The sequence below is a fragment of the Eretmochelys imbricata genome, chromosome 8, assembly GCF_965152235.1.
Source record: "Eretmochelys imbricata isolate rEreImb1 chromosome 8, rEreImb1.hap1, whole genome shotgun sequence".
NCBI lineage: Eukaryota > Metazoa > Chordata > Testudines > Cheloniidae > Eretmochelys > Eretmochelys imbricata.
In genome coordinates this window covers 19,435,237-19,462,293 of record NC_135579.1, presented here as the reverse complement: position 1 = coordinate 19,462,293, position 27,057 = coordinate 19,435,237, and positions in this window count along the sequence as shown.

Genomic DNA, 27,057 nt, shown 5'->3' with positions numbered 1-27,057 from the left:
AACATTTATGAATATAGTTCTCATATACCTGCCTTACCCTAGTTATATCATTCCTTTCTTTAGTGGGACAGAAAACTATACAATGGTTAGCCGAATTAGTAGTCCTGCATTTAAATCTAAACTGTGAAGTTCAGCAGCAAACACATTTGCCATTTATTTTGGTTCTGCTTTCAGATCTTTGACATGCATTTCTAGAGCTATTGGTCTCAGCACTTCTCTGTAATTCAGTAGAAGCCTGAAGATCATCAGTCATTGCTATTTGCTTGTACTTTCTGAAAAATCCGCACTGTCAAGATGTCATTCTGTGCTATTGCTGTCTAGTTCATCATCATTTGCGTCTCGTAAATGACTTTTCTATCTGTATTGTAGGGAGAACAGCAACAACCACAGTGTAGCAGGATGAGCTCCAGCTCCAGCCCTGAAGGGGTTGGAAAAGGCCTGCTGGGGCAGGGAGCAAAACCCTGGCTGATTGGGGGAAGTGGCGGCAGCTGAGGGTCACGCCCCAGTCAGGGCCTAGCTGGCTCTATAAAGGCTTTGAGCCAGAAGCTCTAGTAGAGACTCTCTCTAGCTTGGAGAGAGAGGGACCTGGCTGTAAGGGCTGAGAAAGTGCCCAGATTGGGAGCAGGGCTGGTAAAGGCTAAGGGAGCTAGGGCCTAGGAAAGCCCCTGGCTGTAGGCCTGGGAAGGCCTATTAGGTACAGGGGTTGCAGGGGCAACCATGGGTAGGCAGAGGCAGCAGGTCCAAACCCCCTTGCCTATGATGAGTGGCACTTATACTGTGGTTTTCCCCAGGGAGTGGGGGCTAGTTGGTGACTTGCAGTAGCCTAAGACTGAGGTGAGGTGGGGATAGTGGGAGGGGGAGACCAAGAACTGTGGGGGTACTGCCAGGGGACAGCACCCAAGATGAGGGACGTGGAGGCCAGGAGTGGTGAGACATTGGCCTGGAGGAGGTATTCTGGAGGCTGGACACTAATTCCCCAAGATGACCAGCAGGAGGTGCTGCCAGGTGAGTCTGTGCTCCATGACACACAGTCTTGTTGCCCCCTCTCATTTTTTCAGTTACTCTGAACCTTTTCAAACAAATTCCTTTTAGGTTGAAATTGCCCTTGCTTTAGGGCCTTGTGCAAATCCACTGAAGTAAATGTGAGTCTTATGATTTCAACGGGCTTTGGATCAGCCCCTTAGCCTTTGACAAAAGGCAATTTGTGGGTGTTTGTGTATATGAGAGAGAAATTTTAGCCAAATCTGTTGGGCCACTTTTTAATTCTGCCCGTGTTTTAAAAAAATAACCCAACACACTAAAATAATCCCTCCTCAACACAGTAAAATAACCTGACTTGTCCTATATATTCCAAGAAGAAAATGTGTGCAGCATGCTTAACTCAGTTAAGTTCAACAGGGTTTTGGTCAAATGTAGCTTTCAATGCATTTTTTATTGGAATCTAAGAAACAAGCCAAGTTTGAATAAAATTAGTGAAGAGTAAATATTTTTTTCATGCACCCCTGGGATTTTTGCTGGATTTCTTTCCTTTATTTATAGTTTAGAATGTTGTCCACTTTCACAATACCTCCCCATCTTCATGCTGCACACACATAAACTGAATCCCTCAGTCAGATCCATGTCCATAATTGTTACTGTTCACCATCAGTTTGGTTTTTAAACCAGACTTTACAGTTATAGATCTGGGAGGGAGAGGAAAGCAAGCTATATATTGATTCTTCTCTTACTTGCACTGGTTTCAATTTGGAATAATTCCATTCAACTTAATAGTCACACTAGGGTAACGCTGGCATGAATATGAGGGAGAAACATCAAGCCCATAGTTTTTAGTCCCAATCATCTTTAGGAAATACCATTTTATCTAAAGACAAGCTGAAGAAAATAACAGCAGGGTGCAAGGAATTAAAGATTATGGTAAATGTCTGGAGTGGTCTTGATTAGTTAGAACATTGATCTTTGAAGATCACGGTGACACCCGAAAAACTCTGCTTTTGAGTTCTCCCTTCCTTGAAGCCTTTTCACACAGACAAAGATGTCATTTTGTAATGGTTCCTTATATAATAAATTGCACAACAACCAGTATAAATTTGCTCAGATATATCCTAAATACAATTGCATTCAAGGATTGTTTTTATTTTGTATCGCTGAAATCAAAGGGCAACAAAAAACCCATTAGAAAAACAAGGTAATTTTTATGCCAGTTCTTCCATTATTTTGTAATTGTCATGTAACCTCCCCTCACACATGGGGGGGGGGGGGGAGTTCCTAATATGGCCCTGGAAATAATGAAAAGATATAAGAATGACCATAGTGGGTCAGACCAAAGGTCCATCAAGCCCAGTATCCTATCCTCTGACAGTGGCCATTGGCAGGTGCCCCAAAGGGAATGAACAGACAGGTTATCATCAAGTGATTCATGCTCTGTCACCCAATCTCAGCTTCTGGCAAACAGAGGCTAGGGACACCATTCCTGCGCATCCTGGCTAATAGCCATTGATGGACCTATCTAGCTCCCTTTTGAACCCTGTTATAGTACAGCCTTCACAACACCCTCTGGCAAAGAGTTCCAGAGGTTGACAGGGCGTTGCATGAAAAAATACTTTCTCTTGTTTTTTTTTAAACCTGCTACCTATTAATTTCATTTGGTGGCCCCTTGCTCTTGTATTATGAGAAGGAATCAATAACACTTCCTTATTTACTTTCGCTATACCACTCATGATTTTATAAATCTTGATCATATCCCCCCCTCGTCGCCTCTCTTCCAAGCTGAAAAGTCCCAGTCTTATTAATCTCTCCTCATACGGAAGCCGTTCCATACCCCTAATAATCTTGTTGCCCTTTTCTGAACCTTTTCCAATTCCAATATATCTTTTTTTGAGATGGGGCGACCACATCTGCATGCAGTATTCAAGGTGTGGGCATACCACGGATTTATATAGAGACAATATATTTTCTGTCTTATTATCTATCCCTTCCTTGGTGATTCCTAGCATTCTGGTGGCTTTTTGGACTGCCACTGCACATGGAATGGATGTTTTCAGAGAACTATCCACAATGACTCCAAGATCTTTCTTGAGTGGTAACAGCTAATTTAGATCCTATCATTGTATATGTATAGTTAGATTATGTTTTCTAATGTACATTACTTTGCATTTATCAACATTACATTTCATCTACCATTTTGTTGCCCAGTCACCCAGTTTTGTGAGATCCTTTGGTAGCTCTTCGCAGTCTGCCTGGGACTTAACTATCTTGAGTAGTTTCGTATCATGTAAGTAACTTTTTTTTTTTAAATGCCACCAGTTACTACCACCTATGTTATACTGTAGCAAAGCTTCTCAGATGGATAGTAAAAGTGAATCCCAATGATCCTGCCAACAGGGGGTCCAGAAACTTCATCTAGTCTTCTGAGGAAGACAGTCCCACATACTTAATACACAGCTCTCATATTTTCAGAGAGGTATAATAGCACTTGCCTGGGAGAGAATGGGGAGAAGTGTTAGGGGGCTTATTCCTTCACCCACTTACTTCCCTGGTCCTTCTCGCATGAACAGAGAGCAACAATACCCGAAGTCCAAAGGTGCAAACAATTCGATGTTTATTGGGGTGAACTTCCAGCAAGCATGATTCCAGTTTCCTTCCTTAGTGTCCTCCTTCCCAGCTCTGACACCACAGAGCCTTAGACCTGTGTCCCTGTTCCCATTCCTACCCTTAGCCAAACATGATTCCAACTTCCTTACTCCCATTCCCCACTTTAGCAAAACATTATTCCAATTTTCTTACCCCCATTTCCTGCTCCCATTTCCCTCACCCACATGCCCATGCCCACCCACACCCTTCCTCATTGACTGCAGATTATATAGTAAAACTTGAGTTCTGCTTAGCTATACCTTAACCAATCATTTTCCTGAAATTTAACTAACCAATCCTAACATATTGTAACATGATTATGTAACCAATTATATCCCACCACCTTAATTAGTTTACACCCAGCAAAATTAATTATACAGCAGACAGGAACAATCACAGAACCAGACAGAGATTATACAGACAAACAATAGCAAAGTGGGAACTATAATGACAAAACAATACAGAAGTGAGGATTTCACATCCCAGCTATTGATAAGTGAGTTCTTGCCAGACAGGATGCTATCAAACTAAGTTTCCTTTTACATTTTCTAGGCACTTCCCTTTCTCTGGAGGTGATAGGAATACAATCCTGTCCTGATAGTGCCTAACAACCCAATAGCACCTTATTTCAATGTGACTAGTTTGGAATGTGAGGATGACTGTTCGCTTCCTAGCTTATGGCTGCCTCTGCTGCTTAGCCAAAGGCCTTAGCCTAAGAACAGGGCCTCAATCTGTCACAGTAAGAGAAGGCCCTTACACCGGCAGACAGTGATTTCTTTCTTTTATACCTCTAGAACTAGCCAAGCGATAAGAATACACCTAAATTCTTAAAGTACAGGCCTTTGCAGACAGGCCTGAATATCTATATCCTAACAAGAAGTAGGCCAGTAATGTTCCTTATCCAAATACTCTCAAACTAGACTATTTGTAAAACAGGGTCCACTCCTGCTCTATTTCTTGAACAGAATGATGGTCCTGAATCCACATACAAGACACGTCCTGCCCATGTATCTGAATAACCCTCCCCTCTTTCAGTACAATTTCCTTTTCTTTTTTTAAAGAAAGTCACAATTTACTAGCCATTTAAATTGCAACAAACTAGACCAGAAAAAAGAAAGCTATTAAGAGGATTTAGTTATGAGATGTTGGGGGGCCTTTCAGCTTACCTGCCTTAGATGAAGTCCTCCTATGGTTGATAGTAAATGAAAATCCCTTTTACCCTTTAATGGCTATTTAGTGGTCTGTGGGTGAAAAGACTTGGTAGTCTCAGCCCAGGTTATGGGTCAGGGGTCTACATGCAAAGCCTCATCACAGTTGGTAATAACTAGCGCACTCTCACTGACAACCAGGACAGAAAGGCCCAGAATCAAGCAGGGACAGAGAATAAGCTCCCCAGTAGATGCGCTCCCTTCAGCAGAATGTTGAGGCACATTGGTTAGGCTGCAGCAGGATCTTCCACAGCCAGTGCTCCTTCTGCCTTCAAATAGAGGAGTTCAGTCATGGCGTTATCATAGTGTGGCACCTTTCAGCACTGAATTCATTTTTACATATAAAAACAGATGCCCTGTGTTTCAGAGCCATGTGTAGAGCCTTCACTTTTTGATTCTATAATTTGCTTCCAAGGAAAAGTCATTAAAATCTGAGGGAAAAATGTGTTTGTGAATTATGAAACTTCCACTCTGAACATTAGGTAAACTGTAAAACTTTGTGACGTGTGTCAGTTATTGGGTGAACTAAATCTCTGGCCTCTCTTGGTCTCTTTGAATATAGCCTTCTTGGTCCTCCAACCAGCACCTGTCTTGGGGTGGAAACGTGAAATTCTCCCACTTCCAGATCATGTCTTAGGTTACAGTGCCTTGCTACTAACTGTCATTACCTCAGCAGGTCTGACTTAGGCTCAGACCTGGCAGTTCTCTTCCCTTTGGGGGGTTGCTAGAGTAAACAAAAAGCCTTCTTAAAACAAAATATTATTTAGTTACAGAAAAGAGATCTGAGAAACAATAAACCTAGGAATGCCTGCCTCTCCCTACAGCACATAATTCCCTGGATCTAGAACAACCAACTTCTTTAGACTCCCTCTGCAAAGTCTTTCTCTGTCAGCCTGTCTTCCTAAAGAGCTTCTGACAACTGACCCCTCCAGAGGGGGCTTTTTAACCATTTTGCGTTGTTTTTATCTCTATGGTCCCAGCCTGGCAAAATAAGGCTTGCCTCACCCTGGAGGCTCCTTGAAGCTGATAGTATTTCCCATTGTCTTTGAAGTGTGTGCTGAAGGTTGGTATCTAGATATTCTGTTTGTTCTTCCAACAGTCCCCTGTTAAGTTAGATCAATACAGTAATAAGACATTTTAATAAACCACCATAGTTATAGGTAACTTTACCTCTCTGACCAAGTCACTTAACGGTGTTCATACCATAGTTACATGTCAGTATTTGATTATTACATAGCCGCTCATCTGTCACAACATGTAATTATTGTGCATGCATGTTATGTCTAGGTGTTCTTTACAGCATATAATAAGAGTTTATTTATCACTAAAGGGAAGTGCAAATAATTGCAAACCATGTAGCAGCAATGGAGAGAATATAAATTGGCCATGATTCTTGGAAGTGTTAACTTATATACAGAATTCACCTTTGCAGAACTGAATCTTAACAATTTGTTGTTCTTTCTGTGTGTTTTCTGAGAGTGGCAATTTCTGCATGTAAAAAGGAAAGACCTTTTTCTCCCCCTGTAGGAGATTTACAAGTGCATCATGTTGAGTTGGTTTATTGTATGCAAGTGGGAAATGGGTTTAATGAATATTTAAAGTATGCAGTTAAGTCAAAAATAGCAAGCCTCCAATGCTTTTTCTTATTGAACTCCACAGAAAACCCACGTGGGTGATACAGAATTCTTCTAATCTTTCCCTAGTTTATGGATAATTCAGCTAACACAGCTAAGTAAGGGTCTTTTCAATGTACTGGCCTGGACATGGGTTTGATTCTGATCTCACACTGGTGTTAATCAGGAGTAACTCCACAGAAATCAGTGAAGTCAAACTGAAGATGTGGGATCAGAATCAGACTACCAATAAAATTCCAACCCAGTGGTGCTGGAAAGAATAATGGTACTCTATTCTGATAATTGAGGTACCAAATTATATTATGGGAATGTCTATCTGACCTGCAAGTACAGCAGATGGTTTTGAAATTTGCTGTGATTCTGATCAAAATGGTGTGATAGAACCTAAAATATCAAGAAATAAGGCAGAGTAAACAATTAATTGCCATAATAAATGGGGACCTAGAGGTACTGTATTAGGTTGCAAGGACTCTTCAAGACATCCTCAATTTTTTAAAAAGAAAAACAATATTTGGCAGATTTTTGTGACTATTGCTGTTGTTGGTCTTGCTTTTCATTGGTTCTAATGAGTGGCATATGGCTATTTGACTTACTGAAGCAGAAATTGCCCTATGATTTAAATACCTCAGGAGACTTCTATTTGGATAAGACTCTTTCTCCTTAGTATTTTGAATACGGCTCAGATTTGCAGTAACCAACTAAACTCTTTAGTTGCTTATGTGGAATAAGTTAGTGGTCTTAGATACAGTGTTTGGCTAAGAAGGTACCATAGACTATCTGTGGCTTTACTGTGGCCCCTATTGCTATAATAACTAAACACCTCCCAATCTTTAATGTATGTATCTTCAAAACTTCCCCTGTGAGGAAAAGAACTGTTTTCCCCATTTTGCAGAGGAGGAAGTGAGAGGGTAAGTGACTTTCCCAGGGTCAGATAGGAAAGTAGGGAATCGAACCCTAATCTCTCAAATATTAGGCTAGTTCCCTAATCACCAGACCATGTGATGAGTTCAGGAACTGAATGGCCTTCTCACCCCTGTGTGGGAGACTTTCAGTCTTGAATGCTCTCTATCTGGCTTCTTTCTTGCACATAAAACGTGCTAAAATAAAATAGCCCTCAGTCTTAGAGACATTTTGCCTTTGTCAGTATATCCACCTCCCAATGGCCTTTGACAGCCACATAATAGTTAGTCGGTGGTGGTGGTGGTTAGTATTTTATGTTGCATAAGTAATCAAGCTGTTAACATTTTTCTCTGTTATTGCCTGATGATGATATTCTGATATTAAGATTGTCACAGACTTTATTTGTCCTTGAAGAGAAGTAGGGGTAAATGATGCCCCTGCTCCCTCCCCACCTGTTATGCCCAGATTCTAATTGTAGCCTTGGAGAGGACAGCAGGTGTTACTTGTTACAATCTAGCTCTAAATTTGCAATAAAATAATAAGTGCTGTACTGCAGGGTAAGCAGAACTCCTGAAAGATCCTAAATTCATAATTTGATCCATCTCTCTAGCTATTTCCTTTCCCTTTCTCCTTCAAAATCAAGGAAAATTTCTTCTAAAATAAATAGATTCGTAAATCCAGTGAGTCAGTGCTGTTATTAAGTTAATCATTTGAGAAAACTTCAGAAGACAGATATTTGAGAAGAAAATCCTTCAGACTGCATTCGAAAAGCTAAAAATCACATGGCGGGGGGGGGAGGAAGCTCTGCAGCTGTTATGAGCAACAGCGCCTTGACACATGCAGCAAAGGAGGTTTTTATTTGTCTGGAGATTGAAACAGGATACAGCAAGGATTAAGTTATATTAATGCAGCCAGTGAGGGAGACCCTTTTATACTGTTTGGGTGGCAGAAATAAGTGGTTTATAGATCCCTATCCTTTAAAATAAGATAAAGGGGATTGTTTATAGAAGAGAACCTTGACTATTGGATTTTGCAACATTAATCTGATAAATCAGTGGGTGGTTATCTTTTAGTTCCTGCATCCAACACGATGAATCCTGGACCTCTGAATAATGTTAAAGCAATATAATTTGACAGAATGCAAAGGGCTTCAAAAGAATAAGAGAAAACCCATGACTTTCTTCCAACATTTCATAAAATCTTCATTTTAATCCATTTTGAATATCCCAAAATAATGATTCAGTTTAGTAACAAGGATATTAAGAAAACAATGGTTATAGGGCTGGCCTGGTTATTTACAGTGTGTTGTCTGTGAGGTGCTTGAGATTTAGTAGTAGTAGCAGAATTATAATAGTACCTAGAAGCTAGATTGGAGCCCCATTGTGCTGGCTCCTGCCCTCCATTTCTTGAGCTGAACATGGGCAAAGTTGAGGGTAGCTAGAAGGGAATGCATCACATCACTCTACAGTGCTTCCTTAATACGTTAAAAAGCAACACCAATGCAATCTAAAGAGAGTCCTGTCTAGTTCTTATCACCCAAAAGATAGTATCTAACAGAAGGCTTACAATGGTATATCAGAAGGAAATACCACTGTGATCATCAGGATTGTAACCAAATGAAAAAATGGAAATTGTATTCTTCCTATTTTAGATATGTTAGCAACGAATAAACATACAGAATCTTTTGGATCATGTCTCTGTCATGCACCAAGTTACTGACAGATTTTTCTATCATGTTGTTGGGGGATTATTTAACTATATCCTTGTAATGTTAATTAATAATAAAAACAAGCATTGATTAATATTTCAGTACCTCTACTTGATATGCAATTAACTGAAATTACACAAGCAATTGGATGGGGAGCCAAATTACTTTGTAATTTTAAAGCTCTTTACACTAATGCAAGACATCCCTCTAAATAATTATGCCACATTACTCTATTGTAATTGACTGATATTTCATTAACAAGCAAATATTAATCTAAAGGCAATTAATTCAAGGCACTATCAGCCCTGAGTATTCAAACATGCACATGTTGTACTAGATACATTTAGATCTTGGTGACCCTTATTCATCCCATATGTAGCTATAATGGGTTTACTCCAGGGAAGAATTCTGGAAAAAGCATCCATTAAAGTTGTAGCTTCATCTGATCTAAACTTTTGTCATGTTACATATGATGGTATGTGTTTTGGTTCTTACTTTTTGTTTGTTTCTGTTTGACTTGATGATTTAGGCTCTGATTCTATAAAAGCTTGTGCACATGCCATGAATATTCCCAGTGAAGTCCACTCACAGGGCCAGAATCCCAACTGGTGTAAATTGTAACAGCTTGAAATCATAGTGCATAATGTTAAGGATGCATATGCCTTTACAGGATTGGTGTCTTAGAATGTAATCTCTTTGGATTCAGGAACTGTCTTTTACTTTGCATTTGGTAAAGCCACTAACACAATGGGGCTCCAGTTCTGGTATGGGCTCGGATTTAGGAAAGCACTTAAGTATGATGGACTTAAGCACATGCATAAGTGCTTTCCTGAAGAGGGATGCTTTTCTGAACAGGGGCCTAGAAGAATAGTTAATAAATAAGGCAGTGGCGGGGAAAGGCAAGCAACGGAGGGTTGGTTATTTGTAGGGTTTTTTTCTTTGTACATGACTTGACTTAAGCCTCTTTATTTCATGTAGAATATGGGGCTTTCAGCATTGCCTTCATCTTTGGTCGTTTCTTGCTGCAGTCTTAGCTTTCAGTTGTACTTCTGTTTGTTTCCAAGAGGTCCTTGGTTTACCTCATCACCTTCTGCTCTGGGGATTCCAGTCCAGTGCCTGTCGTCTTATGTTGTTTGATTCTTTCCTCCATATGTGTCCTACTCATGTCTATTTTCTTTCCATAATTTCCTGTCCTATCAGTTTCTCTTTCATCCTTCTCCAAAGTTCTTCAGCATCAGCAGGCCAGAAAAAAAATTAATGATTTGTCCAAGGCAGCTGTTGTTAAAACTTGGAGTTTAGATAATAAGGTCTTGATAAGTCTCCATGTTTTAGTGCCATATAGTAAGAAAGGCTTTACAATGGGGTTAAATATCTGAAGTTTAGTCTGGAGGGCAAGGTTTCTGTTCCTCCAGATCTCTTTAGCATTGCAAAGGCATGTCTGGCTTTTGCTCTTCTGGTTTTAATGTCTTCATCTGTTCCACCTGTTTAGCTTACAATGCTGCCAAGATATATGAAATGTTGGACCTCTTCAATGTCAGTCCCAGAAAGTGTTGTTGGTGTTTCCTGTTGTGTTGATTTTCATGGTTTCAGCCCTACTAACTCTGCATAGATCTGGAGATGATATATTTTAGTTCGCATATCTGGATGGGTAAAGGACAGCAGGTTGATGTCATCTGTAAAGTCAAGATCTTCTAGCTTTTATGTGGAAGTCTACTGTATACATCTTGGTTGTTCTGTGGTCTCGCTCATTACCCAATCTATTACTACTAGCAAGATCATAGGTGATCTAAGACATCCTTGTCCGATGTCAGTAGTTACCTGGAATGGCTTAGTCAGTTTGCTATTTTGTATTACTGGGCATGCCACTTTCTTAGAAGCTCTGAAAATATTCACAAATTTCTGGGACATGCCACAGCGGCATAGCAAGTACCATAACACCTTTCTATCCACTGTGTCAAAGGCTTTTTAGAAATCTTTGAAATTCATGTAGCACAGTGACTGCCACTTCTATGATGTTACATTGCGTTACTATTTGATCTGTGCATGATTTCTCCTGTCTGAACCCTCCCTGTTCTTGTTGTAACCTTGAATCTACTGCTTTCTTTAGTCTGTCTAGGACCCTGCATGTAAGAATTCTACTGGGGATGGGTAGCAATTCTTTGTCCCTCCAATTTTTGCACTAACTGAGGTCTCCTTTCTTTGGCAGCTTCACTATATGACCACATTTCTGCTTGACTGGTGTTTTTTCTGTCTTCCCATATCTTTTGTAAGGGCCTGCCAAAATGTCTACTGTGTTCTTCGTGTCTGCCTTACGGATATCCATGGGGATGTTGTACAGACCTAGTGCATTTCCACTTTTTTTAACCAATTTGACTGCCTTCTTTACTTCTACTCTAGTTATAGGCCCTAATTCGATGTCCAGATCTTCTCCTTCCTCATTCAGTAGTTGACTAAAATACTGCCTCCGTATATTTAATTGCTCTGATGTCTTTGTTAAATTATCCTCATCTTGGACTAGTTGGCTGGTGTTTATTCTGTATCACAACTATCTAGTGATACTGAACAGTGTCTGTGCATCTGTTGCCATTTTGTCTATAAAATCTTGTTTATCTTTCCTGGCACTTTTTTTTTTAACCTCTTTGTTCATGGGGACATGTAATTTTTTTTGACCCAGTGATAGGCCCATTGAACGTATATCATATATAAAAACTTAAGACAAATGTAACAAAAAGAATCCAGACTTCAACATCTCTCAAATGTTTAGATTCCAGTGACTTCTAAACATTTCTGTTCAGCTAGTATTTTATTTTGTATTAGCATCCTGAATATTTCTTTCCCCATGTGCCAGAATTGGTTGAAGAAATTTTTTTTCTGTACAATTAGCATAGGCTCTTGTGCTCTATTTATCAGCTAGAATCTTTCATCAGGCACCCACACTCTTAGTTGAGACTTAACATCTTAGAATGTCCTACTTACTGGATGTATTCTATGGTAGCTTTACCATAAGGGCACTAGGTTTGTTTCAGTTTCCTTAGGGGTTGTCCTTTGAAGGTCCCATTTAAGGACACCTTCTCTAAAGGCATTTTTCAACTACATATTTTTTACTATAAATATTTTTGCCATCAGGCTGCTTCTTTCTTCTCCTTCCTATAGAGTATAATAGAGTAACCATTACAAAGTCTGGATCTTGGAGAAATTTCCTTAGCAAAATATTCCATTTGTTCTCGATCTTTGGAGTCAATCTTTCTCCCATTGAGGTGCACAGCAAAACTCACCTTGATTTCAATGACAGTTGGATCAAGTCTGGAGTGAAGAACTCCACACTTGGTAGCTGATATCTGTATCACAACTCCTAAATAATGCTTAGTTCTTAGATCTCCATGCATCTTACAAAGGAGGGTAAGCTTACTTATAGCCATTTTACAGATGAAGAAACTGAGTCATAGAGGAAAGAAGTTACTTGTCAAAGCAGTTAGGGGTTCTATTTCTGGTCCTGCCACTTATCTTCTGACTCCCAATCCAGTGCCCTACCCATAGTACCAAAGCTAAACTTCTCTATGAATGATGGAAACAGAGGTCCAGCCAAACCATGACATTTGTATTATATATGGAATGTAGTGGGCAATGGTCACATGAGACACACCTTGTTTTAGGATTTGTTAGAAACCTGAAATTTGGACAATTCTGTGAGCAGTTTTGCTGAAGTTCAGGAACTTTTTTTAATGAGTATGGAACCAGTTTAGAGCACTCTTGGACCTAATGTCCAATGATGCTGGATTCATTTTAAAGCACGTGTGGTCTGAATAATGGATTTACATCAAAATCATGCGCAATGAGCACTTCCACTGAAAAGCCAAAGGAAAGTAGCAGTGTCAGATCTATTCTCCCCAGGCATGAAAGCCCCTATGGTCCATATAGTTCTAATGACAGAACACATCTTCCAGCATCGCTACTTTCAAAACTGATGCCCAGCCACAGTGGATCCTGATGGGCAGGACTTAAGTGTGGGTAGTATTTTGATACTTTATCAGCTCATATTCCTGGGAATTAAGACCCTTTCTGTGTGTAACCAAAGGCACCTTCAATCTAAAGATGGGTAAGGTACTAAAACGCTCCAGTCAAGTGCTGGGTAATAACATTTATAAGAAAAACCCCCATCACCATCCTTTCTTGCACTATTTTAAAGCAAAACACTCTCACTGTAAAATATTGAAAACATCCTTGGCTGCATTTGTTCCAGAGACATGTTGAAGCTAAGTAAAGACTCGATGAGCAGTACCAAAATGCAGCTATATTTAGGACTCAGCATGTTATGTTTCTATTTGTTGCCACAGCCCTAAGGATTTCTTTAGATAGCTTTTATGGTATTTCTGTTGCCATGGAAACTGCCTGCCGTCCGTCCATGTGTGCGTGTAGAATGTCTGCATTATTTCCATCTCAACTCGCAGACACAGAAATTCATGTTGTGTTAAACTAGACAAATAAGCTACAAAGAAATATCTCTTGGTGCAGTGCTCTGTATATAGACAAGCACAAAGCAGGTATTATGCTTATTACATCTTGGCTATGATTCACATTTGTTCCCTTAGTTTTGCTGCACCTGCCATTAAGTGCACTTGTCAGGTTGCACTGCTTTCTATGTGAACTGGGAAAATGTATAGATCAGCTGAGTAAGATTTTTAGTGCATCTTATTCATTTTTTTCCTTGTCTTCTAACCTCACTCACAGCCAAAGAATTAAGGAATCCTATGGGGAGAATAATTTTGTTTTTCAAGCAATGACCAGGGTATTAATAATATCAATGCTTTTTAAGCATTTGCTGTAGTGAAGAGTCACAAGTCTCTGAAGTGACTGTTATATGAAGTGACAATTGGTTGGCAGATTGAAGCATCTGTCTTTCCTGGTCTATGCCACCTCATGCTAGGAGAAAACTGACATGACATGATCAGAACAGAAGTCTGGACTAAATCTTTCACAGTCTGTTAGGGCAGGCAGAGATGGCTGCTGGATAATTTCCCCTAGTAGGATGCCAAACAGTTAGCTTTGGAGGAAAACAAAAATGAATATTTGCATTTTTAAAAGCCTTTCCTAGCAGTGTGTTCTGAGTGAATGCAGGTCTCCCTCCCCACAAGGCCAATGGGAAAGCATTTTGTGCCCCCCCCTTGCCTGATTTACAATCTCCATTTTTCAAAAGGACATCTGCTTTCTCACCGAATGCTGCTGGTGAGAAGACTGCTACCAAAGTCCTCCTTATCCTTCTAGAATTGGGGAAATGGAGATAATCCATAATGGTTCAACTAATTTCACCCTTACCTCTGAATCTAGGATTTAACAGTGGCTGGCCACAATACTGTAAACTCAGCAGTTTGTAGTTTCTGCACCATTTACCTCAATCCAAGGAAGTAGTCTATGGACAAATTGCTGATTCAGATACAAACCTCTCCCATGAAAATCCTTGAGCCATTGATTTTGGTAATCTTTAAAATGTTCATTGGATTATTTGTCCCATAAATTCTTCACCATTGCTCCTCCCAATGACAACTCCCCCCCTCCATAAATTCATTTTAGTAATACTTGCTTAAATATTTCTTAAATAATTTATTGAAATCCTGTTAATCCTTTCAGCCATTATAATGATCAAAGATGAAATAAACATAATAGTAATCACTTAATAACTTATAGGGAGTTACTTAAACATACCTAGTGACATTTCTAAAAGATATAAGACTAGATCCATCTATTAAAATGCATCCATAATAGCACCACTACATGTACAAAGAGCAGCTGTACTTTTGTGCCTCCATATTGGGGACTTGGGCCTCTTATTTTTACAAATTTTGCCTGAATTGTGAAGACTTTCTCAACTCCAGTAGGCAATTCTTTCACCCCTAAAACATTTACATCTTTCAAGAGTTCTTACAAGAAAAACACAAATGTATGTGGAATATATGAGGGATTAACTCATTCTTTACCCACTGTGGTAAACTAGGTCTGATCTCCACCTTTACATGTCAGTTTTGCTACTCACTTTCAGATATATAACCACTCTCCACTGAAGTTAAGTTATCATTGCAGTTGTTAAACTTATATTAAAATGAGTGGGGAAACTGGTTTAGAATGTATAAACACGATGTCCTACAAATTATGTTGTTCTGCAGTATGGTCAGTTTAAATAAAATCTTTTTAGTTTTAAATACCACCAAATTCAAATGCTTTTATGTCCCCTTTGAGTACCCCCAAACCTGGGCTCATCCAGGGAGTGATCTGATTAATGGCATAATTTAGAGCAGCCTCAGGGACATCTGTTACACCATGCTGCTGCATGGTAGCCCTGTAGCAAGAGACACTGCAATATATCCCCTTTTTCCTATGCATGCTGATGAAGACAAGAAGGAGAGGAAGTTGTTATGATGTCCCAAGCCACCAAAACATTTCTCCCACTGCAGGAGAATCAGCAGGAGCTATATCTGCTTAGTTTAAGAGTGCTTTGCATGGGGGGCAAGTAGCAGAAAGTGGACTTCTGACTCTGAAAATCAGGCCCTACAAATCCAATCCAGTCCGACCCGACTCCCACTGAAGTTTGCCTTTGACTTCCATGGAAACAGACTTGAGCTCTAATATAGGGTTTATTTTGCCCATGGTTTTATGTGTCTGAAAAAGTGGTGACAAGAATCTTCCCTATAGCAACTATAGCAAAGCAAGCTTGAAACTCTTATTCTGCATAGCAATTACTGCAAGCCTCATCTTGTTATGGTGCACAGTACCTCAGCCATCTAAAATAATTCACAGGAGCAGTAAAGCTGCAATTGTCAGGTTGCAAATGTACAGTTGTCACCACTGCATGTGACCCTAGATACAGTTTTGCAATAGAAAGTTCTTGTAATGCAGGTGATTTAGAGATTGTTACTGGAAATTAGCAAAAGAGTTAATTTAAATTTTAGTCATTTTTTGTAAATTGAGCTGGAATAAAAATCTCCTTCATTTGAAGGAGAAACCTTTGTAGTTTGTCCAATTTAGTGGCATTAATTGGACAGATGTCTACTGCTATAACTAATGATAAATTTTAATCCACAGGGGCCAGGCATTCATTGGTTTGCATATTATTCACTTCCTTCAATTACTCAGAGAATCTGAAAGAAGCTAAACTAATAGTTCATGAAAGATGCTAAAAGGCACAAAATGATAGTTTATTTATTATTTTTACCACTGCTGCCATTGTTTAGGAAAGCTGAGGCTGAAGAGAATTCAAAGAATCCCTTCTAGAGATTTCAAAACAGCTGTTAAAGATTAATTTTCATTAAAAATCCTGATAAACAATGAAGGAGTTCAGAGGAAGAGTAGGTATGCAGTGAAGTGGATAAAACTGAGAATATTATTCACTTCCATGCCATTCAATGTTACCTAGAGCTGACAAAACTGATGTATCAGGATGGTGTAGCATCTGTATGGCCACACCATCACGTGGTAATATTACACTGCCTTGAAACAGCATTGAGACATTTCAATAGCCCTTTCTCAAAATCAGGAAAATATTGAGATGGATTTCCAAGTTCTGTTGTTCGGGGAGAACTGCAACAAGTCTGTGTCCAGTTGAGACCCAACAACTAAATATTTAAAGGAATGCAGATGTGGTCCAAGCATGTTAAATGGTCCTGACTGCTGTGGGATGTCAAGGATCCTGTTATCAGTTCATTTAGCATCCAAAAGCCACTTAGAATTGGAATAGATTTGGCTAATTCCCCTGTGATGGGCTGTGTGATCCACTGGAGTCTGGTGATTCTCTTGCAAAACTGTGACATGTTCCCCAGGAGGTGACAAGGCCCAAACTTTTTCAGGTCTGGAATTAGATGGGGAAATGCTAAATGGTTATGGAGCAGATGCTTCTGGAGGCCATCAGCCTACAGTACTCAGCTGCCATGTATAAAAAGGAGGAAGAAGAAAGCTGTGGCTAATCTGGGAAGGGAGAGAGAGGACTCGACTCAAGAAGAATCTTTTCTATCCTATTTAGCTCTCAATATATAGTGGATAGAAAACTTCTGTGTGAAATGTACTTCTACCCCAACAAGGAGAGGAACTGGAGCTTTATTTTCTCTGTTAGAAGTGTACTGATCATGCCCCTGAAGGCCACTGATAACCCTGAATATTAGAATGATCACTGAGTTTCAGCAGATGCTTGTTACACAAAGGCAGGCAGGCAAACACAAAGCGGGGTACTTTAAACTAAATCAATATGAAGATCATTTGTAGGCAACTTTCCTTCTTGATTTAGTTGGAAATTGGCCCTGCTTTGAGCAGGGGGTTGGACTAGATGACCTCCTGAGGTCCCTTCCAACCCTGAGATTCTATGATTCTATGCATGTTGTTCACAGCCAGGTACTCTACTAATTATTGAAGCCAACCAGAGGGGGAAAAGGACCTTCCTCTCCACTAAAGCTAGTAAAACCAAATGATGAATACAAACATTACAATCTGTCTTCCTTCCTGCAATAAAACAGGCATGCTTTCCTACGGTTTTGTTCTGCTTTTGGCTATGAACTAAAACAAAAAAAATTCCATCCAGGTTTCCAAAATGCCTGTAAAAATCCCCAGGATCTGAGCATGAGAGGCAATTACATATTTCAAATTCAATAGATGCTATAAAGTACCACTGGAGCAATTAGAAAGTTATAAACCACTCAGACATAGAAGGTGGGATCAACAGAGGATTGGGTTAGAACATTATGCAATGGCTTCTTAATATTCTGCAGTGATAGTGTTTTGATTCTTCACTCCACAATCTAAGTTTACTGTGTAAATTCATTTCACATTCTCCTACTGGTTTTCAAAACTCCACATGGACTTGTTTTACTCTCCATACCTCTCTGATCTCATAGCCACCTACCTCCCTTGTAGTTTAGACTCCTCTTTACCCCCAACAGTGTTTCTCCACAGCTGATATTTCTTTTGTTCTTGTTACCTCTACCCCTTCTTTGTCTTCCAGGCCACTGAGTCACTTCTCTCAAATTTCCCCCATTGCCTCTCTTTTCTCTCTGTGACTGACTTTCTGTAATGTCATTCAGTGATGTAATACAGAGGTGAACTGCAACACAGTACCTTTAAAACTGCATTCACTCAGTATCCAGTACTGACAAGGTGGGAGGGTATATACAATGAGTGTACAGCTTAGATAAAAGTTTTCAGATACACTTTTCTGATGATGTGAACTATCATGCAAGGCGAACACAGCCATTTTAACCCATGCAAGTACAGTAATTGGAAAGTGCATCACAGTCAAAGTTCTGTGCTAATAATTCAAACCATGCCAAGGAAGCTGCTTTCCGCTAAAAGGCTCAGAAGGCAAAAGATTTGAAGCTGAATGCAGGTATAGAAGAAGCACTTTTCTAGATTGATTTTCTTTGTTTCCTGCAGCTGAGAATCAGCCTGTCTTTTCAGCTATCAGAGAAGAACCTGCTTTTGAAGGGCATCCTTTAAAAAGCTCAGTAAAGAAGAATTAATAGCTAGAACAGCTGCCAAATTGATAGATTTATACAGTGCCAAAGACTGGTGGGACAAAGCTGACAATTGAACTGGAGTTTTCATTTAAATGTTTGGTCTGACTCAGGTATACGTTGTCTTATTAGAGGTTAAAAATCTTATTTTGAGAACATATCAACAAGACACTAAGAAGTCACACTGGAGGGGAACCCCTGCTACATGTTGTTCCTTGGTCATTTTATATGTTGATTTCCCAGTAGCTCAGAATGGATACAAGTTTAAAATTGAATTATTTTGCTATGAAAAAAACAATTATAAGGCTCCAGCAGGTAGTCTTGCAATATTTTCTTCTTTATCTTATTTTCATTCCTATGTTGAAAGGTTAAGCATCATAGTATCATTGAAAAGAACTGTAGGATGTCTTTAATGGAGACATCATAAAACATCACAGAAGCAAGTGGAATAATTATATATTTCCCCTTTTGCCTCTAATAAGGCCAGTTAAGGTTATGGGAACATAATTTTCAAGAAAGAAAATAATAGCAGTCTTAAGTCATGGGAGAGCAGTCTCTCTACATATATAGTAACCGTAATTGTCTAGTTCCCATGAACAACTAGCCTTTAAATAGGATATTGGAGAGAGCTTAGTTACATATCTTCCCAGGGCTTTCATTCTTTTTCTCCATTTATAAAGATATTTAAAGGGGAGTGATTTCTCACCAGGCTTCCTGTTCTTCTTAATGCAGGAAAATCTAAAGGTCTCATTACTCAAACCCAATATTGTTAACAGTATGAGTTGTGGCTTCCAGCCCCAAACTTTTATTTTCATATGAAAAAGATAGGCAAATGTGGTATCAGCAGACAATGGAACTTAGAAGTAAAGCAGTTGTACTATATGGGTTTTTTATAAAAAGGATGTAGCTAAAGTTTAGCCCATTTAATAACATGTAACAACATGTATAAGTTGCTATTGAGAGACTGCTTCCTTATGTCACTTTTTTCAAAGGGAGTTTTCAAGAACATGTAACATAAATCATTCCAAAGGTGAACTTTCAGGAACTGTTCTAGTTAAGCAAAATAAATATCAGAAAGCTTTCAGATTTGCCCAACGCTAATTATGATGCTGAAGTTATTTCTTCTTGTCTGGCCCTCAGTACATCTGTAATTTTCTGCAAAACTTCTATTTTTCTGAAAAGGAAAAAATTATGGATAAGGGAAGCTATTTGGAGCTGTACAGAATTCAATTTCTGATTCCCGGAATTTCAGTGGAAAACATTCATTGATTCATTTTTTGCCCTAGAAGGGACAGATTTGTAAAAGGAAAGTAGAATCCTAGAAGGGACTCATTTATTTGCTTCCTTTCTCCTTTTTTGCCTTTCCAGTAGAATACTAAACAGGTCTGTGTTTATTGTATGTTTCTGGTGTCTGGCTACTTCTATAGTTCTTTCTCTCGCTCTGTTTCTTGTTACATTAGTTAATAATGGATTAATAAACATTTCACAAAATAGTCTTCCCTTGCTCGTATAATGTGTTCATCCCAAAATGCACCTGAGCATTCCCCACTAGATTCCTTCCACCACAGCACATCACATGTGAAAGAAAGTGAATGCTTTACAAGTGATGTGATGCATTGTGGAAATCCATACAAAACCAGGCACATACTTTCCTTTGGAAATAAAACAAAAAGAAATGGTTGGGATTTTTATTTTTTTAAACCTCTAATTTTATTATTCCCCCCGCTCCTCTGAACATTAACAACCGTATTGAAATTCTGTTATTACTCAGCCTGAAATCCTGTTAGGGCAGAAGAAACAAGCTTGTACATTTTGGAATGATTATAACAACATGTGAAAAATACAGATGGCTCAAGCTGCAAAATTCAGATGAGCATCCTGATTCCAATTAGAATGAAGTTAGAGGGTGTTTGTTCACACCCAGAGTTTCATTCAGCTGATTAAGATGGGGGGGGGGGGCATTTGCAAAATTCCATTCCAGACATGAGCTACCCCCAAAAACTTAAACAAACCTCCAATGCATCAAAATTTCTAGGGTCATATCTAATTAAAATGCACTAGCTCAATGCAATTCTAGCTGCTTTGGGCTAGTAAATGACCTACCTACCACAACTTAAGTTATGGACTTAAATCACTAACCAGTATAAATAAAAATAAGTTTTATCAACTCATAAGTTTTGTTATTGGTCTGACATCTATTGACTTTTCCCTCAAGATCAGAGAGAGATTATTGGGTTGACAGCAAACAAAGTTGTAACTGCTATGGGGTGCAGTTTGAATGGGCCAGAAACAATAAAAGAGACAATACTTGAGGCTTCTGGTTTGGTTCCAATGTTGCTGGATTTTTATTATGCTAGGCAAAGCCACAAGAAATCTGAAACACTCAACAGTCATCTCTAATGCTGACTTTGCTTCTCTTCTGTGATGCTGAAAAACCCACCAGTTTGATGAAAGCATTAGGTGGAGGCCCAGTGATATGCATAAATCTGTAGCTGAACTACACACCCAGTAAGAAAATTGGGAGGAAAACAAAACACATGGAAGCAAAACCGGAAAATGTCCTACAGAAGAATGTTTGGACCTACGGACAGGTCCAGAGGAGGTTTTCTGGCTTAGAGGCATTTTAATGCCAACTTATTGGGTATGGAATTATAACTAAAATTGGAGTGAGGGTGAACAGAGCCAATCTATAGTTTCATCAGAACTACTGAACCTTCTATTTGCCTCCACTATTACAGTCCCTTCTCCTCCTACTGCAATCACTGCACACTGTGACCACTCTTCCTCAGAGGTAGTGCAAATAAGTGTCTTGAAAATATGGCCTAGTTTAGCAGTTGTGTGTTACAACTGGCTAAATTTGTCATGCTCCCATCTAAGACACAGGCAGGCATTACACCCACATTTTAAAATCTATAGCATTTCAACCACAAGAGTTCATTTTGGGGAATTTCACCTTTGTTACAGGAACACCATTATTTGAAACTTTCCTTAAGATCTTCCTTTTCTTCTTTGCTCCATGTACAAGTTGAAACAAGGCAGATATTTAATCTGATAAAAATCTGTTTTGAGGGAAGATGAGATGCCTGGCATCTCCTCGTTCATTCAGTAGGGCTCTTCTGCATATCACAATGGCAACATGCTGACTGTGCAATTTGAGTACACACTGAATGGCAGGCAATTCAGGTTTTTTTTTTTAAAAAAAAAACAGCAGTTTTCAACAGGCCTGTCCATACACATCTTTTCAATTTCCACCACATTAAATCTCTCTGGATGATATGCCATGAGGTTGTCTGTCACAAAGCCAGAGATGAGCCCAAATGGCAATGCTCTGACAATGTAATCATGGAGCAGGGGTGGGAGGTGGTGCTGCTCAAGAAGATGTGAAGGTAGAGAAAGAGACAGTCCTCTACCCATGTTGTCTAGCATGTATATCCATTTAATCCATGTCCCCAAGAAAATACAATTTGTGGACATACTGAAGCATGGGATTCCTGGCATTACCATTATACTGCATCTCAGGATCTGCCATCGCTTTTCTGTGAGCAGATGGTGCTGCCAGTAGCAAAATATCTACCGCTGCACCTGTAAGTGTACAGCCTCTCTGCTCCTCTCTTTAGAGAGGCAGTGAATGTGCTATTCCTGGGGGAATTCTGCACCACCGTGTGTGTGCAGAATTCATGTCCCCCACAGCTTTCTTTGCTTCCCTGCAGAAAAATGACTTTCTGACCGGGGAGCAAAGGGAAGTCGCAAGAGCGGTCATGCACCCCTTCTGTAGCAGTGCAGGTACATCGTTTCAGGCACCCGTAGCAGTCGGTGGAAGGGTAAATCACTGCAGGGCTGGAGACATCCCAGCCAATGGCTCCTACCCTGCACCAGGATCAGTTGCTAGTCCTGCTGAGCTGGAGGTGGAAGAGGATGGGGCTTCCTCTTCCCCTGCAAGGAGTGGCTGGGGCTGTGTCAGACCCATGCCCAGAAACCACCCCCGGCTGAAGGAAACTCAGTATCCTCCCTTGCTTCCTGCCCCTATCATTCCTCAGCCACAGGGGGAGAGGTCACTCTATGGGGAGATGCTCCCCCATCCACCCAACCCCCATGCATCTGGACCTTCACTCCCCCACCAAACCTCACCCTGTACACCTATCTTTCCCCATCCTCAATACCTGAACTCCACCCCACTGAACCTCAACCCCTGCAGCTGCAGACCCCTTGCTTCCAGACGCCCACCTCTGCACCCAGACCACCCCCACTGAGCTCCCTGCATGCAATCCCCACACCTCTTCACCACCATGAGCCCCCACATCCAGACCCCCCTGCCAATGACCCCCAACTGCCTGCACTCAGATCCCCACCCCCTCAAGCCCCACTCCCTCAGCACCCAGACCCCCTGCTGAACCCCAGCTACCTTTACCTGGAAGCTTCTGTAGAAACCCATTGCCCCTGCACCTGGACCCCCCTCCCTAACAAGACTCTGTGCATTCAGATCCCATCATACCTAAAACCCCTATTGAGCTGCCTGCACCCAGATTGTCTCACACAGAACCCTCTCACCCTACACCTGGATCCCCCCACAATGACCCCCTTCACACTTGGATCCTGCCTGGTTGAGCCTGACTGCCCCACACTGGGTGCACCTAGCACAGAGGGGCAGAGCTCCAGGGTACTTCTGGGGCAGGCCCAGCCCTTGTGTTGGGACGGGGTCAGGTACAGCCTCACCCCTGAGTCCATGTCCTGAGGGAGGGGCGGGGTTGCAGGGTGATCTCCCACCTTCAGGCAGCCAGTGGCCTCACTGTCATGCTGGAGCCTCCTCAAAGTTTGACAAATAAAACTTGCAAAATTTTACAATATTGTGCACAGAATTTTTAGGCACAGCATTCCCCCAGGAGTAATATGCTTCTACAGAGTAAGATACACACATTGTGCTCTAGCTTGAGGAGTCTTCACTTTCACTCTTTTCTTCTTGTTTTCCTTAATCTAAACTAAAAGTAATTTGGAGCAAAAGTTTATGCTGTTCTTTGTACATGGAAAATATAATATATCTGAGTTTCCCGAGGCTGTGAAATTTGGCTGGGAATATCATGACAACAGGTTTTCTTTTGAAATCTTTGGTAATTACTATTTCTGGTCATGCTAGAAACAGAAAACCGCAAAGGGCCAGGATGGGATTTTATTTTCTTCAGATCAATTAACAATGTAGTCTGAACTAACCAGCCAAAAAGGACTACATGTGCTGTGGTCTGTTATTGCTTAAAGCAACACTCATCCTTGTTGGTGGTGACTTAGGGGGTGAGTTATGCATGTTGTGAGATATTCACCCTTGTACATGAGGCCTATGCACCACTTAAAGTCCTACTTAAACCCAGGGGTGAGTTTTACCCACTGGGCCAAATACCAGAATTCTTAATAAGATTTTGTTCATTTCTTATTCAAGCAAAACTCCTTTGGAAATCACCACGATTTTTCCTGAGTAACGGTTTGACCCAGGATAACTTCTTCTCTTTCTGCTGCACCATATGGGGGCTAGTTTCAATAGCTGCTGAACCCAGCTGCACTCTCAAGTTATGCAACATTTTCTTCTAGCAATAGCATCATCTGGTTCTGTGGCTGGATTGCCGGCTGGCTTTGCTGGTAGCTGCACTGGCATGTTGCTGCTCAAATTACCCCCCAGTCATTATGATGTAATTGACTGGGCATGGTTTAACTGAGGTTGCTCGTTAATAACACTTCAAACAAAGCCCTGTCTAGCTCTAGACCCATGAAGAAAATGTTAGGAAAGCCGCAGAGTTGGAGGAGGAAGGGAGACTATCATTGCCTTTTTTTATGCATCCTTCCATAATAGTGGACTCAGCCCCAGAAGCTAGGGGATTCCTCTTTGAAAATGATGCTAAGTAGCTGTAGAAGAGCGAAATCTTTGAGGTACACTCATTTCTGGAAGCTGTTCTTCCATATCCACACTCTCTGCATTTTTCTGTGAAACTCAGTAGTGGATTTGTATAGGATTGATCTTCTTTATAACCCAGGTGTCTAACCTTGCACTTTGGATTTGGATAATTGGATAAGAAGCAGTGCAGTGTAGTCTGTATGATTCTCTAATGTACAATTTTTTTTCTGAGCTTCCTACATCTCAGTGTTTTGTGTCTCTTACTCACAAATGGCTGCTCAGACTTCCTAGTGCATTGTGTGTTTAGGTCTCCAGTTGGGTATCTTCCCTTTCTTTGCTGCTTTTCCCACATCTCTTTATAAGAAGAATTCTGCTTTTCCCACATTCTCCCAAGAAAAAAATATTTTTTTCTGTGATTGAAAATTTTTCCCAGTTTTACCCTAGAACCAATCCAGGGAAGTCTAATAACTGTATCTCTCACAGATAAACTATTATGAGCTAGATCCTTATCTCTGTTATCCAAAGGTAAATCCAGAATAACTCCTAATAACTCCATTGATTTCAATGGGGTTATTCTGGATTTATGCAGGTATAACTGACAGCTGATCCAGCCATATACTGAGAAGAATGGTCCAATGGCTAGGGCCCTAGCCTGGAGTTTGTGTCGAGAATCCAATTCACTGCTCTGCTACAAACTTTCTGTGTGACTTCAGCGAAGTCACTTAGGGACAGATTTTTTTAAAGGTATTTAGGTGCCTAAAGATGCATATAGCTGCCTACTAGATTTTCAAAAGCACCAAACTCCCACTGAAGTCAAGAAGTGTATATACCACTATTTACAGTACATTACCTGTGAATTTTAGTTTTCATTTTTTTTCATAGCTACCCCCTTCTTATGTGCCTCTGGGCCAAAACCTGAGGTCCTCACTCAATGGTAACTCAGTTCTTACTCAGGCATAACTCCTGTTGACGTCTCAGAAGTCAAGACAGTACGAAATAAGTAAATATTTCAGGATTTGGATGATAGTTCTACACTCATATAATCTATTTTCATTATACATCAACTGCTCTTTAAGAAGCCAAAGAACAAAATGTATGCACAGGATTAAAATGAATAGTGCTATGTTGTGCACCTAGTTATTTTGGAGCAAGTACAGCAAAGTCAGCAGTTATTGCAGCACAATTGTCTTAATTGTCACAGCCCTGGGCATAAGACATGTGCCAGTACAGTGGGCCTCCCAGTCAGTCTCATAAATATAAATTGTGCTGGGAGGTCACCATGATTCTTGCATGAATCACTTTTATAAATCAGCCTGGTGCAAAATAATGAACAAAGCAAAAACCCCACCTCACTGCGTTAGGGTCAAGCCAAAACAAAGTGCAGGAAATAATATGGTGTATGGAAAGGGCTGCACAGAGGGAAGTTAATGCTCGAGAACATCAATTTACGTCGGCTAGGTGTGACTAGCCTGCAGGCCACATGAGGCAAGGCGGTTTTCTTTCACAGCCAAGCAGGTCATTAAAGTGTGGACTACTTGTACCTTTTTAATCCATCATTTGGCTTCATTGAAATGCAATGCCCTAGATCAGTTCCCTGGTAGTGCTCTCAATGAAGCAAGTGTGTCACGCTTCTGTAAGCTGTTTTGGTGGCTTTCTTTGTATCCCTAGTGTGCATAAGAGACAACAGTTAAAACCACAGGAAATTTGTAGTTTTTCACTGAGCTAAGAACAGACAGGAAACCCATTTAACTGCTGTGCTGCTGTCACCCACACAGAAGTCAGCCTCTCCCACCAAACGGGGCACTTGCAGCAGAAGAGTTGGACTCTCCTCCCTCTCCACCTAGTTCACTGCTAAACTCTTAATAAGAAGAGCATAAAAGTGACAGCCCTCCCGTGGCTGCAAAAAGTGAACTCTTTAAAGAATCCCCAACAGTCTGAAAAGTTACTTTTCTCTGTCTGGGTATTGATTTTTTCTGGGTGCTGAGAACATTCATTAGTAGCCTGTGAGAGGCTGCTCTGTCATTTGTTGTCTCAAGAGGAAGGTTTTAGTTGTGATGAAGGCAGACAGGAAACGTCTTTGTTGCGGCTAGAACGAACAAAGGGGTCAGTGCTCCTCTCCTTCCATTTCTTGTACTGAAGATCAGTCTTCCTATGTGACAGAGAATCTGACCTGATTTCGGACCTGGGTCTCCCCTCATTCATTTATACCAGCAAGATTCACTGAATTTAGTGGAGTGGAGTTAAGCCTGGTTTGCAAAAGTGTGAGGAAGAGCAGAATCAGGCCAAGCATTTCCTCTGTGTGCCTATGAGGAATTGGGTACTAATCACAAATGCAGAGAAGAAAGGGGTGATCCATTAATACAGTGTGGGATATTTATACTCACAGACTCCCCCTCCAGGGCTTGAAGAGGTTTGAGAGAAATGCCTGCTTTCTGTGCTAGACCATGGCATTTCGTTCCTCTGTTAGAGCTCACATGATATTTAATTACATTTCTAATGCTGTAGCTTCCTTTGTGCAGAGCAGGGAAGTATTTTAATTTTAAATCAAATTGCAGGAATGGAGTGGATACCAAGGTAAAATGGTCTTGCATTTGCCAGTCAAGATTCAAGA